At 45.7% G+C, this 13284-nt stretch overlaps 1 pseudogene across 1 annotated transcript; it reads left to right on the top strand.

The window, feature by feature from the left end:
• Window positions 1-1106: 1106 nt before the first annotated feature.
• On the top strand, window positions 1107-2710 carry LOC308515471 (pleckstrin homology domain-containing family G member 5-like; annotated as a pseudogene). Its single transcript has one exon. The product of its transcript is annotated as a pleckstrin homology domain-containing family G member 5-like (transcript).
• Window positions 2711-13284: the final 10574 nt, after the last annotated feature.

Genomic DNA, 13284 nt, shown 5'->3' on the forward strand with positions numbered 1-13284 from the left:
CGTATGTCCGCTACCCTTCCCATTGGCTAATCAGGGCAATATGCAAATTAACTGCCACCCAAGATGGCAGCCGGCAGCCAGGCAGCTGAGAACAGGAGGCTTGGTTGCCCCAGCGATGAAGCAACAGTTCCAAAAGATACAATGTTTCAATTATAGAAGCTAAAAGATGGCAATTAATTTACATACTCAGGCTCCAAGCTGTGGAGCGAAGCGAAACAGCCCTGAAGCCACAGAGCAGAGAGGCCTCACTGCCTGGGGATCAGCAGAGCCTGATGAAAGCCCTGTGTGTTTATGCACCCTGGGGGTGCAGAGGTCCTGTCCTAGGCAGAGGCCAATGAGGAAACTTCTGACTCTGAGAAGCGGCCTGGGGGCTGGAAGGCAGCTCCTCTGACCTCAGTGCTGGAGTCCCACCACTCCACCAGGAGAGGAGCAGAGAAAGGCCAGAGCCTCCCTCAAGGTGACCCGGAATCCCCGCCCACACCAGGCAGGCCGCTGGGACTGTTCGTGGAGGACTCACTTCCAAGCCCAGCCAGTAGCCCTGCCGCAGCCATGGCACTCCTGGGTGCAAGCCCCAGCGGGATGCGGGGTGGCAGCGGGAGTGCCTTGAGTCCTGGGCTCCTTGCCTGCCTTCCAAGGCTTCCTCCTGCTTTAGGGCCTCGCCCTCCGCCAGCCTCCTCCTCCCCAGCTCCCAGAGCAGAGGACCCACCGAGGGCGCTCCCTGCTGGACGAAGGGGTGACTGGAGCATTGGGTACGCCAGGGTGAAGGGTCGCTCTGGGGAGGAGTCCAGACACCTCCATGCCCAGCTCCTGGAGCGCTGCCCAGGCCCTGAGTGCAGCATGGAGCCCCACAGGCCAGGAGGGCACGGGTAGGGGCGGGGCACATGGGCCTGGTGCAGCGGGAAGTGCTGGGGAGCCGCCTGCCTTCAGGGGCCTCCTCCTGCTTCAGGGCCTCGCCCACCTCGGTCTCCTCCTCCCCAGCGCCCAGAGCAGCGGACCCACCGAGGGCGCTCCCCACTGGCCGAGGGGGTGAATGGAGCGGCGGGGACTCCTGGGTAAAGGGTCGCCCTGGGGAGGAGTCCCGACACCTCCAAGACCCGCTCCTGTTCAGCAACATCCCCAAGATCACGCGTCTGCACCGCGGGCTGTGGGACAGCGTGATGGCGCCGATGGTGGAGAAGGAGCTGCGCACGCGGGGGCTGCTGCAGCCCGGGACCTCCTCAAAGGCTTCAAGATGTTCTGCTCCCTCTTCAAGCCCTACATCCGGTACTGCATGGAGGAGGAGGGCTGCATGGAGTACATGCGCAGCCTGCTGCGCGACAACAACCTCTTCCCGGCCTAGGTGACGTGGGCCGAGAAGCACCAGCAGTGCCAGTGGCTGAAGCTGAGCGACATGCTCGCCAAGCCCCACCAGCGGCTCACCAAGTACCCGCTGCTGCTCAAGTCGGTGCTGAGGAAGAGGGACGAGCCACGTGCCAAAGAGGCCGTCATCACCATGATCAGCTCCGTGGAGCGCTTCATCCACCACGTGAACGCGTGCATGCGGCAGCAACAGGAGCGGCAGTAGCTGGCCGCCGTGGTGAGCTGCATGGACGCCTACGAGGTGGTGGAGGGTAGCAACGACGAGGTGGACAAGCTCCTGAAGGAATTTCTGCACCTGGACCTGGCCGTGTCCATCCCTGGTGTCTCCCCAGAGGAGACGCGTCAGCTGATGTTGGAGGGCAGCCTGAGGATGAAGGAGGGAAAGGACAGCAAGATGGATGTGTACTGCTTCCTCTTCACGGACCTACTCTTAGTGACCAAGGCAGTGAGGAAGGCTGAGAGGACCAAGGTCATCAGGCCACCACTGCTGGTGGACAAGATCGTGTGCCGGGAGCTGCGGGACCCTGGCTCCTTCCTCCTCATCTACCTGAACGAGTTCCACAGCGCCATGGGAGCCTACACGTTCCAGGCCAGCGGGCAGGCTCTGTGCCGGGGCTGGGGGGACTCCATTTACAATGCCCAGAACCAGTTGCAGCAGCTGCATGCGTAGGAGCACGCGGGCAGCCAGCAGCACCTACAGAGCCTGGAGGAGGAGGAGGAGGAGGAGCAGGAGGACGAGGAGGAAGATGAGGAGGAAGAGGAGGGTGGGGAGAGTAGTACTTCTGCCGCCAGCTTCCCCACCATCCTGCGCAAAAGCAACAACAGCCTGGACACCCAGCACTGCGCCTCGGACAGCTCCAAGGAGACCCTGGCCTTGGTGGTGCTGGAGCCCGGGGAGACGCTCTCCTCTACGGAGTTCGAGGGCGGCCCCTTCAGCGCCCAATCGGACGAGATGTCCCTCAGTACCACCGCCTCATCTGTCACACTGACCAGTGAGCTGCTGGCCCTGGGCCCCGGGGAGGGCAGCTCCTGCTCCATGGACTCCGCCTATGGCACCCTCTCCTCCACCTCCTTGCAAGACTTTGCGACCCCAGCCCCTGTGGTGGAGCCAGCACCCCGGCCCCTAGATTTACCACAGGCCCCTTCACCCACGCCCTTTCCCCTCCTCCGCCACCGCCACCCTGTCCAGCTGCTGCCCCGCCTGCCCCACCTGCTCAAGTCCAAATCTGAGGCCAGCCTCCTGCAGCTGCTGGCAGGAGCCGCCACCCAGGGGGCGTCCCCAGCCCCCAGCCGCAGCCTGTCAGAACTCTGCTTGGCTGCCACAGCCACCGGCGCATCAGGACCACCCTGATGCTTAACTCCCAGGCCCTGAGCACAGTGTGGAGCCGCCATGCTTGGAGGGCACGGTCCAGGGTGGGCGCATGTGTGCCTGGTGCAGCGTGTCTTTCTGGGGAGCTGCCCGCCTTCCCGGCCGGGCCTCAGGCCCGGCGCCCAACGTGGAAGGACCGCAGTGCGGCCACCAGGCCCTGAAGGCTGCCCTGAAAGTCACACAAAGACAGCCTTCTACTGGAGGGCAGGCATGCGGTGCTCCGGGAAGATTCCAGAGGTAGGGAAGGAAGGTCATGGAAGGGAACAATTGCAAGAGGAGATCCCGAAGGTTCTGAAAGCAGAGGACCAGCTCCCTGCAGACCTGAACTCCCTGTGGGCCTCTTTATCGGCCCTGGCGGTGGGAGACACAGGAGGAGGTGATGGACCGGGGCTGTGCCCAAGGAAGACTCGGAGGAAGCAATGTGTGGACAGGGCCAGGCGGAGCAGGCAGGCCTGTGCGGATCCTGCTGGAGCGCAGCCAGACCCCAAGGCGACCCCCAAGCCAGGCCCCAGGGAGAAGCGAGCAGATGCCACTCCACTCACTGGAGAAGACCATTGAGCAGAAAACTAAAGAAACCGATTTTACATCATTTCCCAGGTGGAGAACAGTGGGCATGTAAGCCCCTGACCAGTGCCCAGCCTCTCCTCTGTCTGTCTATCTATCTCACTCTTAGGTACCATGTTCTTTGTTCTCTCTTAACTGCAACTCATTTTTAAACTAGGTTGCTTTTAAAAGAAGACTAAATAAAGTTTCCCTTAAGTTATTTAGGCGGTGCTGGGGCTGCTGGAGCTGCTGGGGGCCTGATAGAAGACACAAACACGCAGCGGGGGGCCTGTACCCAGCAGCCCCAAGGCCCACCACCTTGGTGCTGGGGCTACTGGGGCCCTGATCAAAGACCTGCAGCCCCAAGCCCCGCCATCAAGGTGCTGGGGCTGCTGGGGGAATCAGAGACACAAACCCGCAGGCCCGGCACCCAGCAGACCCAAGGCCTTCGCGGCAGCACTAAGGAGCAGCAAGCCGAGTTGTAGGAAGCAGCAAGCAGGTGGGCAGTAAGGAGGGAGGGGTTCCGGACTGCGAGAGGGCACATGCTGGGCTAAGGGACCCCCCACCCATCCCCAGTGCACGAATTTCATGCACCAGGCCTCTAGTATATATATATAAAAGCCTAAGTGACCTTTATGATGGGACGACTGAATGACTGACTGGTAGCTATGATGCGCACTGACCACCAGGGGGCAGATGCTAAATGCAGGAGCTGCCCCTGGTGGTCAGTGTGATCCCACAGCCAACCTCCTGCGGTCCCTCCCCCTCGCCACCCTAATTGGGACTGGACGAGAGGGCCTCGTTCGGCTGGGAGGGACCCCACCGTGCATCAACTTGTGTATTTGGCCTCTAGTCTATAATAATTAACTAAATATAAATAAAAGAACTTATAAAAATAGGCTCTATCTATACCACAGAATGTTTTTAAAGATCAAATGGATAATTAATTAAGTAGTGATTATTCCACTTTGTTCCAAAAAATAAAAAGGAGACTGTAAAGCAACTAACTCCATGTGTGAAAGTCCTTTAAAACTCACTACAGATACGTAAAACAGTATTACCAATTAATTCAGTGAAAGGACAGAGTTCTAAAGCAGGCTAGAATGTTATATTTTGACCTTAGATATTGGAAAAAGCAATACAGTTGTAAGCAGCCCCCAGTCACTCTGAGTTTTTTATTCTTTCTCCAGTATCACAGCAATTTACACTAGAATGTTTTATATCTTGGGTGCTAAGAGGGCTTTAGGATTTAGCATGGGAAAGAGCTACAGGATACCCAATATGTTATTCTACCAGTGCTCTGTGCTTATTGCAATGATGGCTTATCAATTAATTGATTATAATATTTGTTTAATGTCTATCTCCCCTATTGAGTTGTAGGAGTCATGAAGGCAAGGTTTATGTCTATTTTGTCTGACACATAGTAGGTCCTCAAGAATGCTATTTGAATAAAGGAATAAATGAAGGAGTGACCAAGTGAATCTTCCCTCTCATGCTTCTTAATCAGCTGTGCTGGAATAAGGCAGGTAAGCTCCATCAAGGAAAACTAACTAAGGTCAAAAGGAGGGAGGAAAAGGCCCAGAAAAGTACCAGGTAAGTAGAAAGAGTTCCCTGTCTTTGCATGTGCTTCTCCTGGCCAAATGCCCTTCCTAAACTCTGGATAATGTACATATGTTCTGCTCATGCTCTGTTGAACTCAAATTATAGTATCTTGCTTCCCTTTCCAAACATGGAACCAGTAAGAATAGCTTTCTCAATAACTGTAGGCAGTGGAAAGCCTGAGCAGTATAACCAAGCTGGTGGCCCTTGAATCTTCAGGACAAGCAAATCAAATTGACAAAGCCTAGATTTTGTCTACATGACAAAAATACATGGGTATATACACATCCTATATATGTGTATATGTCTACATATGTGAATGGTTGAGTTGTGTCAAGGAATCAATAAGGAATTTACTAGTGGAGTAAATAGGGTTCTAATACACACACACACACACACACACACACACACACTGGCAACTGGCTCTCCCAAATTTTAATTAATATATAATATATGCATTATCTTTGATTTATAATGAATAAGGAATGTCAAGGAGATAAGTTGGGGGAGAGAATATCATGATAATATTTCTCTTTGGGTAAAAAACTCCTTCTATTTCACTAATTTTTTTCAGCATCAATAATATTGAGTAATTATACATAAAAAGATATATCTAATTTTCTTTAATTAAATCTTTATTGTTCAGATTATTACATTTGTTCCTCTTTTTTCCCCCCCATAACTCCCCTCCTCCCAGTTCCTGCCCCACCCTCTGCCCTCACTCCCCACCCACTGTCCTCATCCATAGGTGCACGATTTTTGTCCAGTCTCTTCCCGCATCTCCCCCACCTCTTTCCCCCCCCCAAGAATAGTCAGTCCATTCCCTTTCTATGTCCCTGATTCTATTATAATCACCAGTTCATTCTGTTCATCAGATTATTTATTCACTTGATTCTTAGATTCACTTGTTGATAGATGCATATTTGTTGTTCATAATTTGTATCTTTACCTTTTTCTTCCTCTTCCTCTTCTTAAAGGATACCTTTCAGCATTTCATATAATACTGGTTTGGTGGTGATGAACTCCTTTAGCTTTTCCTTATCTGTGAAGCTCTTTATCTGACCTTCAATTCTGAATGATAGCTTTGCTGGATAAAGTAATCTTGGTTGTAGGTTCTTGGTATTCATCACTTTGAATATTTCTTGCCATTCCCTTCTGGCCTGCAAAGTTTCTGTTGAGAAATCAGCTGACAGTCGTATGGATACTCCCTTGTAGGTAACTGAGTTTCTTTCTCTTGCTGTTTTTTAAGATTCTCTCTTTATCTTTTGCTCTTGGCATTTTAATTATGATGTGTCTTGGTGTGGTCCTCTTTGGATTCCTTTTGTTTGGGGTTCTCCGCACTTCTTGGACCTGTAAGTCCATTTCTTTCACCAGGTGGGGGAAGTTTTCTGTCATTATTTCTTCAAATAGGTTTTCAATATCTTGCTCTCTCTCATCTTCTGGCACCCCTATAATTCTGATGTTGGTACGCTTGAAGCTGTCCCAGAGGCTCCTTACGCTATCCTCGCATTTTTGGATTCTTTTTTCATTTTGCTTTTCTGGTTGGGTGTTTTTTCTTCCTCGCATTTCAAATCATTGACTTGATTCTTGTGCTCCTCTGGTCTGCTGTCGGGAGTCTGTATAATATTCGTTATTTCAGTCCGTGTAAGCTTAATTTCTAGGTGGTTCCCCAATATAAGATCGAGGGTCTCATTAGTTTTCTTGTAGATCTCATTAAGTTTATCGGCGGCTTCTAAACAGTTCTTGAGAGACCTTAAAAGTGTGGTTCTGAACTCTATATCTTCCATTGACAATTTTGTCCTGTTTCTTTGTCTCCGCATTTTGTTATGCTTCCTCGGTGCACCCCTAGTGGTCTTTGTGTGCAGTCTTATAGTTAAACCTTGATTGTTGTAGCTAATACCAGGGAGGGTTTGACCTCCAGGCCAAGTGGCTATGAGAATCAGCTGTGTCTGCAGTGAGAGAACTTCTGTCCTCTAGGGAGGTGCTAATCTAGCCTTTGCCTGAGGCTATCTGGCAAATGCCTCTGTGCAGGGCTTGGGTGGGGCTGGCCGCACAGGATCAATAGGGTGAGCCGGAGAGAGCAGTTATGGTGGCTCTCAGTCCTGTCCCCAGGGGCTCTGCCTCTCTGAGTCCCAGCAATGGCTGCAAACCTCGGAGAGAAAGCTGCACTCGCTCTGACCGAAGCCAGACAGTCCCGCTTCTCCCGTTTGAGTCTGGGTCCCTAAAGACTCGCCTGTATCTGGAGCTCAGAGTCTGTGACTCCCTCCCGATTGAAAACGCCAACCGCGCCCTCCGCAGCCAGCCTGCTCTGCGCACTCCGCACCTCAGAATTTGACTTCAGCACTGCGCCTCCTCTGAGTGTCCGTATGGGTTTCTCTTTCCTCCTAGTTGTAGGACTTCCACTCAGCCAGCGTTCCTGTGGTTCTGGGTGATGTCCCTTCCGTTTTTTGGTTTCACTTTTGAAGTAGTTGTTCAAAGCAGCAAACTCCGGCGTTAACCTATGCTGCCATCTTGGTTCTCCCGATATATCTAATTTTTGTAGAAAAAAATTTCCCGAATTGAAGAAGTTGATATTCAGTTTTATAAATTTTATTTTTATTGTTGAGAGGATTACAGATGTCCCCCACTTTCCTGCCTTAGCTTCCCTATACCTGGCTCCTGCCCTACCCCAGGCCTTCAATGTCTGTGTCCATTGTCTATGCGCATATGCATATACGTGCTTTGGTTAATCTCTTCCTACTCTCTGCCCCCTTTCCCTCTGAGATCTGTCAGTTAGTGCCATACTTCCATGTCTCTGGACCTGTTTTGTTCATCAGTTTATTGTGTTCATTAGTCTCCACATATAAGTGAGATCATGTGATATTTGTCTTTCTCTAACTGGCTTATTTTGCTTAACATAATAATCTCTAGGTTTATGCATGCTGACTCAAAGGATAAAATATTCTTTTTTTACAGCTGCATAGTATTTCATTGTTTAAATGTACCACAGCTTTGCTATCCACTCATCTACTAATGGGCTCTTGGGTTGTTTCCAATTTGGATGCCTTTTATTTTTCCTTTTTGTCTGATTACTGTGGCTAGGACTTACAGTACTATGTTGACTGGGTGGTGAAAGTGGACATCCTGTCTTATTCCTGTTCTTAAGGGAAATGCTTTTAGTTTTTGCCCATTGAGTATGATGTTGGCTATCGGTTTGTCATATAGGGCCTTTATTATCGTGTAATATAATCCTTCTATTCCCACTTTGCTGAGAGTTTTTATAAAAATTTTGTGCTGGATTTTGTTGAATGCTTTTTCTGTGTCAATTGATACAACCATGTGACTTTTATCCTTCATTTGTTTATGTGAAGTATCACATTTATTGATTTATTAATATTACTAGAGTTCTAGTGCACAAATTCGTGCATGGGTAGGGTCCCTAGCGGCTGCCAGCTGCCAGCTGGGGCCTCCCTTCCCCCAGCTGCCTGCTGCTGCCACTGGCTGGGGCAGGGTTGGCTGGAGGGAGGGGCTGTGGGCAGTTGGCTGGCTGGTCCCACCCCCTGGTTGAACTCTGGGTCAAACTCCCAGTTGAACTCCTGGTTGAGGGGGCAATTTGCATATTAGGCTTTTATTATATAGGAAACCAGCTTTGCATCCCCAGAATAAATCCTACTTGGTCATGGTGTATGATCTTTCAAATGTATTGCTGGATCCAGTTTGCTAATATTTTGTTGAGGATTTTAGCATCTATGTTCATCAGGGATATTGGCCTGTAATATTCTTTTTTTGGTAGTGTTTTTATCTGGTTTTGTGATTAGGATAATTCTGGCCTCGTAAAAAGAGCTTGGAAATCATCCCTCCTCTTGAATGTTTTAGAATAGTTTGAAGAGGATAGGTATCAATTCTTCTTTGAATGTTTGGTAAAAATTGTCTGTAAATCTATCCACTTCAGGACTTTTGTTTGCTGGAAGTTTTTTGATTACTGCTTCAATTTCATTAGTTGTTATCAGCTGATATTAAATTTTTAAATAAGACATTAATTCTTTGGATATTGCAGCTTCCCAAACAAAGATAAAAATATCAGTAAGCAAATTAACCCAGTTGAATGAGTCAAGTTGTTATTACCTAACTATTACTGATTTTTGAGAAGAGATATTTAATCTTCAGCTGATTCCTTGCTGAAGTCACAAGCTCACTGGGCTGAGAAAGGATAAAGCTAGCCACTCTCATTTGATCCTGGCCTCCTTATTCCCTAATATCCTCCCCACACATCCCCCATCGTGGTGCCTTTGAGAGATGGATTTTAACATGTGGCAAGTCTCCTAATTAGTTCCTGGCTTCCTAAATTTAATGTTTTCCCCCTCCACAAATCCATTATCCCAATTACTTCTGTCTTTCCTGACTAGTCAGGGGTAGATAATTGAGGCTGCGTATAGACCATTCTCTCTTGCATCCTACTGAAACATCTATCCACATGACAGGGCAGCAACATCTCATTATACAGATTGAAATGTCAGGAAAACAGGTATTGGTTGTCAAGACAGCCTTGTCTAGGAAGTGACTAGCAGCCTAAGTCTGAATTACTGTTGGCAAACTGTGCATGACTGTTCTGTTCCAGAAATAGGGAGATGATAATCATGAAACTTGGAAAAATTGGTTTGGGGCAAATGATATGCTGTGATACATTTTCTTGCTATGGAGAGTGGCATGCACAGAAGAGGAAAAGGTAATCAACATGGTCTTTGGCTAAGGATGTGTTAGTGTCTGAAATTTGCTAAGGGCTGAAATTCACATGCATGTGACAGATGTTTCCATTTCTGTATTCATTTCAGGAATGTGTGATTGAAAACAAAACTGTTTAGAAATTACCTTTAAGATTATGGTAGGAGTACTTACAATGCTGTGGCATTTTACATCACATCTAAAAATAGGTAAATGTGAAACAGAGAAAAAGAATACTTATTTGCCCAAAAAGAAGGATTTCTTGTTCTTTTTTTTCCTTATCAATTTGGATTTAATCATCATTAGTATAATTTTCTTTTCATTTTGGCGGTTGGAAATGTGAACTCCTGGGTAAAGAGGTGTCTGTTTAAAATTATAAATTTCTCAAAGCAGTAACTTCACATCCATCTAGCCCATTCTTGGGTTCACATCTGACATTTCCAACCAGGACACTGCCTTGGGCCAACTTTTTAGGTCAGTTTTCCATGGTATTGTTAGATTGTCTAGAGTCCATCAAAACACTTTTCAAACATGGATAGTTGCTGCTTCATCATCAGCTGGTGGATGCTGTTCACTTTAGGCTCATTTAGGACTCTAATTTATGTGAAATAAAATTCACATACCTTTGATAAGTAAAATTTATTTTTACCCATTAATCCTTGTTTTTCCAAGTAAAAGACTTAATTTTTTAAATGTATTTATGACACAACAAGTTCTTCTTCATCATCACTCCTGTTTGTTCATTATGACATGTGTAGTATGGTTTTGGTTCATACTGATTATCAAATAACTCAACTGTATAAACAGCAGGCCATAGGCCTATCAGCCAGATAGGCTATGTGTTAATCTTTCTTACCTGAAAAGGGAAAGCACAACTTTCATCTCCTCAAATATTTAGGCCACAGAAGCAATTTAGAAAAAAGTGATTCAGATAAAAAGAAGGTAATGATCTCTCTACTTTTGTGTATGTTTGAACATTTTCATCATTTAAAAATGTCTTAACAGGCTTCTTTATATACAATTGATGCTTTTTACTTGTTATTCTGTAATCATGAATTCATCTACTCGCTAAAATTTACTTGTAACCCTCAAATCAACACATAGGACTTTTATGATCATTCACAGACTGGCACAGAGCAGCAAAAACTCTGTCACCTGATGCACATGGTCCCAGGTGAGGTGAGGTGAGCAAGATATGCTCTGCCTCCTTGGTTCAGCTCTCACACTGTCAACAAGAGGCCTGTTCATGGTCTAGTCTAGTTAGTGCCCCATTTTTGCATTCTTGTTTTTTTATTGGTGTTTTGCTGTTTAATATAGCTCCAAGCTGAGTGCTGTCTATTGTTCCTAAGGGCAAGAAGGTTGTGATGTGCCTCAAGGAGAAAATACCTGTGTTAAATGCAGTTCATTCAGGCATGAGTTATAGTGCTGTCAGTCACAAGTTCAATGTTCATGAATCAACAATCAGTATTTATATTAAAACGGTATCTTTAAACAGAAATACACATAAAACAAGGTTATGTGAAGATCTATTGACAAAAGTATTGTGATCAAAGGCTTGAAGGAAGCCAACCCTGCTCTTCTCCTGGGGTCCTGGGCTCAGTCTGGGCTAATTTGGTGAACCGCAAATAAGAAGTATCCACTGTATTTACATATAAATGTATTCATCTGCATCTTACCAGCACTAAGGAAGTGCTGATTGCATTCTTTAGCACAGAAAGCCACTGGGAGAGCTGGCCCAAGATGTTTGGTTGTGTGAGCACATCGTGCAGGTTAGGCTGCTAGAGGTCCTGCCACCTGTTCACTTGATCCATTGTAGACATCACCTGATTCTATTCCCTAGATCAAACTATTATCCATGATGTTCTTTAAATTTTATTATTACTGTAATAATAACAATACTTTTAGTTTTGTCAATTGGCTGATAAATCCCTGGTGAAGAGGTTGTGTTTAAAATGACTATTAAAGTAAGCGCTGGTGAGGGTACCCTCACATGCCCTCCTCAGTGTTTCAGCGTCCAGTCAGCTACTTTCTCTACACAATCAGGAAAAACAACCCTTCTTCAGTGGTCAGACCTTATTTATCCCCAGACCTGACATAGCACGTGGCACCCAGAGAGGCCTCACTGAATGAATAAAGTACCAATTAAAAGTAGAATCATAGCATGTCTTAATCAATTAATTAAAAAATATTTATTGTTGAAAGTATTACATATGTCCCCCTAACTCCCCATTGACCTCTCCCACCCTACCCCTGACCCCACCCCAGACCTTTATCACCCTATTGTCTGTATCTATGGGTTCTGCATATACCCATTTAAGTTCATTGGTTGGTCTCTTTCCCTCATCCCCTACCTTCCCTCTGAGGTTTAACAGTCTGTTGGATGCATCTATGTCTCTGGGTCTATTTTTGTTCATCAATATATGTTATTTCTTAGATTCCACATATGAATGAAATCATGTGATATTTGTCTTTCTTTGACTGGCTTATTTCATTTAGCATAATGCTCTCCAGGTCCACCCATGCTGTTGCAAATGGTAAGAATTCCTTCTTTTTTATAGCAGCATAGTATTCCATTGTGTAGATGTACCACAGTTTTTTTTAATCCACTTGTTTGATGATGGGAACCTAGGCTGTTTTCAAATCTTAGCTACTGTAAATTCTGCTGCTATGAACATAGGGGTGAATGCATTCTTTCTCTTGAGTGTTTCTGATTTTTTGTGATATATTCCTAGAAGTGGGATCACTGGGTCAAATGGCAGTTCCATTTTTAATTTTTTGAGGAAACTCCATACTGTTTTCCACAGAGGCTGCACCAGTCGGCATTCCCATCAGCAGTGTTTGAGTGTTCCCTTTTCTCCACATCCTCATCAACAGCATGTATTAATTTAAAAATCTTACAAAATCAGTAGTGGCTAATGTTTCAAGTAACAGCTGGGAAATGGTGCCTTCAGGGCAGAAACTGTCTTAGATGTTTAGAGATTTACTGTTGGTTACACAACCTATAAAATCACCAAAAATGTACCATAAATGTCTATAAAACACACATATTTCTTGTGCTAATTATATAGTTTATGTATTTTATTGGCTTGCAAACTGACAACAATAACTAAATAAATGACTGAGGTAAACTTTATTAGTGAAACACAGAATAAGAAAATATTGCCCAAGGGACAGAAAAGCAACTTTAAATGATAATATCCTAGCTTGGGAATTATTTCACAAGTAAGTTAACCTATCAGGAGGCATTATTTTTCAGCTGTTCTCAGCAAACTTTACCACTTACATTATACGTTTTTGTTGTTGTTAATAGAAGCAATTAATTCTAAGCATTATAGTTTATTCTGCATTTGGGCTTCATGCTTCTCAAGAGTTGATTTTTTAATCCAGATAGTTGAAAAGGATATAAGTGTCATTTTAATAATGGGAATTGGAAATTTAATAACATGGTATTAAACTAAGTATAAGTGAATAAAACTAGTCCTAGCTCATTTTACTTACTACCTAATACTCGCCTATTAATGAAATTTTTATTCAAAGGAATGCTGTATTATACTATATTTTTTTAAAGAAAAGAATCTTTCAACAGAAACACAAAGGAAAATAAAGATAAATGTTGAGATACTTATATGGATTGTTGGTGTTACTTACATGAATATTTAAATGGATTGAATTCTCTTAGCCTGAAATATCCAGAAAAAAACTCTGAAAAGTGG

This window comes from Myotis nattereri, assembly GCF_964212035.1.
Source record: "Myotis nattereri genome assembly, chromosome: 3".
Lineage (NCBI taxonomy): Eukaryota > Metazoa > Chordata > Mammalia > Chiroptera > Vespertilionidae > Myotis > Myotis nattereri.